Source organism: Tupaia chinensis, unplaced genomic scaffold (assembly GCF_000334495.1).
Source record: "Tupaia chinensis unplaced genomic scaffold, TupChi_1.0 Scaffold149560_1, whole genome shotgun sequence".
In the NCBI taxonomy this organism is placed as follows: domain Eukaryota; kingdom Metazoa; phylum Chordata; class Mammalia; order Scandentia; family Tupaiidae; genus Tupaia; species Tupaia belangeri.
Genome location: NW_006209405.1, coordinates 2,351,704 through 2,355,416, shown reverse-complemented (window position 1 = coordinate 2,355,416; position 3,713 = coordinate 2,351,704). Strand labels below are relative to the sequence as shown.

Genomic DNA, 3,713 nt, shown 5'->3' with positions numbered 1-3,713 from the left:
CAATGTGGTTTCATTTTTCCTGCCATACAGTCTGCATTCTTACATTGTATAAAAATTTGCCTCCTCACACCTATTTATCTAATAAACATTCCTCAGTTGATTTACAAAGATTTGAGTGAGGCTTATTTTCCTAAAAACAAGTGTCTCAGGGGGGCCGCAGGTGTTGTTGTTAAGGCGCTGGATGCCCACACGGTGGACTGGTGGACCGTAGGTGGAGTCCCAGACACAGTGGCTTGAAAGTCACACCAACCACGCCTGTGTGCCCAAAATCTTGAGAGAAGACTGTGGCCTGGTCATGACCCCTGGGGGGGTGGTGGTGATTTCTCACTTTTCTTCTGTTTTTCTCTGTCTCTCTCTGGTGAATGCAGGTGCCCTATGGCAAAAACCTAAACAACAACAACAACAACAAAAATAAAAACAAGTATCACGGAATTTAGTACCTATCCAAATCAGTGTTTCTGTTTCAGGTACCATTATAGGTTATATACATTATAATGATGTTGCTATGGCTCATAGCATATTATTTTAGAATTTTTTATTTAATTTTATTTATTCATCCATTTATTTTAATTTGACCAGAGAGAGACACACAGAGAGAGAGAGGGAAAGTGAAAAAGTAAGACACTAGGTCTGGGACTTGAACTCTGGTCAGGCTATGGTAGTGTCCAATGCTTTAACCACCATGCCACATGGTGGCCCAGGCTCATAGCATTTTCAAAACTGCTGTTACAGGAATTTTCACCCCCAGTTAGTGAGCCACACTGAGTATTGAAATCTTAAGTCCATGTTAGTAATTTTGTAAAACCAACATTTTAGGAACCTTGTGAAAACTAACAGAGAAGGTAAGTGAACCTAGTAAACTCAGAGTTATTAATGAAAATGTATATATTGGTATAGTACTTTACAGTTTACAAAATGTTTTCACATACTTATCTCAGTTAATTCAATCATCAAACCGGCTCAGCTAATCAGTGATGAACTTAAGGGAATTGTCTCAAGGCAGTTTGTGACAAGTTATGACACAGTAAGATCATAATAATTTATTCTTCATTCTGAGAATAGAATTTTTACAAAACCTTGATTATATTAGGCAGAATCAGCTGACCTAAATCCCCAGCATGAGGATGATTTGAGGTCTCCATTCCTGATATAACATAGGTCAATAATAGCTACCTTTTATTGGGCACGTATAATGTGCCTGGCACTGTCCTATCACTTTAAATATGTGATCACATTTAATGCTTACCATAATTCTGTGACATAGGTACAATCAACAATGCCCATTTTTCAAAGATGCAAACCAAAGCCCAGAGGACTTACTCAAATTAAAATTAAGTGGCAAAGCCAAGATCCCTCTGTCCTTCTGTTTCAGTGATAAGACAGATAAGGTGGCTCTGAATGTTTTCCTAGACGCTATTTCTGTATTCATAAGCACTTGATAAATACTTATTAAATTCACAAATACATTATTTTATGAACACATGCAGTTTTAAACAACCTGGCCTTCGTAGCCATCTTGTAGACACTTCATTTCTATTTTACAGCTGATAAAATTCCAAAGAAAGAATTAGCATGTAATTAGGTAGCAGTAGAACCTAGGGTGGTCAAACTGAGTACAGTCAGAGTGGAGAACCAAAACCAAACTGACTGAATAGCAGAAACAATAGGATTATGCCTGTGAACACCTAAATTTTACCTCTGTTCTTCTGCTCTTTTTTACTTTTCAAACAGATTGTTAGTGTTCTTGGCAGGGAATAAGGGCTAATGAATGTATTTCGAATGAATCAACACAATCTAATCATGCCTCAGCATTAGAGATATCTAATTTGTACAACTCTAAGTACACTATACTATGAAAATAGAAGATAGATATAATAAAACAACAAGAAAAGTGCAGCTAAGGGATTATGTTCTGGAAACAGGGTAGTAATATGAAATGACTAAATGTATGAGATGACAATAAGTTTCCAGCTAATGCCAAAGAGGATGTACTCTTTCTAACTAAAGAGCAGCTATATGTCAGAAACCCAAACCTATAAAGACATAGGATTCCCAGTATGTGCCGATGGGAATATCAAAAGAACAAATGCAAAACCAGAGAGAATCCTGTATGTAACGAGGGCAAACACAATATTTAAAGTCATTACTTTGACTTATCCCCAGTTCTTCCTGCACCTTATTATACCAACCTTTCTGTGTGTTTTGATGACCTCTTCCTGTTCCATAGCTATTTGCCATGACTTTGGACCATCAGATTGCCTAGATGTATACTTTGATCCTTATAGTACTACTCCACTCCTGCACGGCCAGGTCTGCTGCCATCTGTCCCAGCCATGTTACCTATAAAGGTGTCCCACAATCGTGTCATAATCAACTCTTTATTTTAGCAGTTGTCATGGCAACTTTTAAACTACATTTTAACCTTTAGTTAGGCCAACAGAAGGTCAAATACAGGTTAAACCCAAGCCCATAAACCACTCCAAACCTCTCAAGACCTGTACAGAAAAGGTAAAAGAAACCAGATAGGCAAGAATAAGTAAAACCTGGACATGATGTCCATCCTTCTTCTCACAGACCCTTGAGCTTCTCCTAAATGAATAAGCTTCTGAAAGTTCTGGACTCTATTGAACTGTTTCATTCCTCAGCATCGGTGACTGCGCACGTGATCAACAGATGATAATTTCACTTTTGTGAACAAAAGAATATATTATAGTTTTCTAGGGGGTGGGGAGGATGTGCAGAGGCCTTGAGATAAAAAGAAAAACATCAATTGCTCAAAAACAGAGGTTATTGTTTCTGATGTAGCTGCCAGAAAAGCCCAGGCAATTTAAAGGAAACTAATCAAAGGTACTTTAAAAACCCTCATTTTACAAGTCGAAAGCATAAACATTGCAGAAAAAATGGACAATTGGGCTTGATGAGTTTAACATGAACAACTAAATTGAAAAGCCAGGTAAAATTATGTTTGCCACGTTTTTAAATCAACTTCACAATTACATATCCTATACTTTTTTAGGTATGTATGATTAACACGATGCAATGTCCTTCTCTCCCCGCAGGGCCATTCAAATGATGAGAATTAAATGAGTTAATTTTTCTCTTTCTTAATAATTATTTACTTAATTTTATTCGTTATTATTATTTTTTTTAATTTGATCAGAGAGAGAGGGAGAGAAAGTGAGAAAGCAAGCTGCCGAGTCCAGGACTCAAATGCAGTCAGCCAAGTGGGAGTCCAGCACCTCAACCCCATGCCATCTGCCAGCCCAAATGAGTTAATATTTCTAAAGCTCTTAGAACACTGGCCACCACATAGTATGTGCTATGTGTTTGTTAAATAAATATGTAATTCTAAGTCTCTCAAATGCCTAGTCAAGGATGTCAGAGTCTCTGTAAATCCCAGGGAAAAGAAATCTGGTTCTGCTTTCTGTTCTTCTGGGCTTTTCCTAATAGTGTCGAAGTTAATGGTGCTTGCAAAATGGAGTTCAGTGTTTCTTACTAGCTATGTGAACTCTCACAGATTCACTTTACTTTAACTTCATTCCTTTGTTGTTTTTTTTTTTTCTCCCTTCCTTTTGTCTAGCACATCCAAGCAGATGATCTGTAAAAGAAATTAGTCCTTCCAGACAAAGACCAACACAACCTAGGGACTTAAGAAATGAATGGTGTGAGGTATTGTCTGGATATAAACTGTTTCCCCCTATGTCTGGCTTCCC

The 3,713-nt window shown here is 37.5% G+C and overlaps 1 protein-coding gene across 3 annotated transcripts in view; it reads right to left on the bottom strand.

Annotated features, from left to right (window-relative positions):
* Positions 1-2,615, bottom strand: part of LOC102486769 (protein FAM122A-like) — a 60,893-nt gene extending 58,278 nt beyond the window's left edge. For all 3 annotated transcript variants that reach the window (XM_006171436.2, XM_006171439.1, XM_006171440.2), the window contains exons 1-2: positions 2,544-2,615; positions 2,190-2,340 (exon numbers count right to left, since the gene is read on the bottom strand). The gene's annotated coding sequence lies outside the window, so the exon portion shown is untranslated. The remainder of the gene's footprint in view (positions 1-2,189; positions 2,341-2,543) is intronic.
* Positions 2,616-3,713: the final 1,098 nt, after the last annotated feature.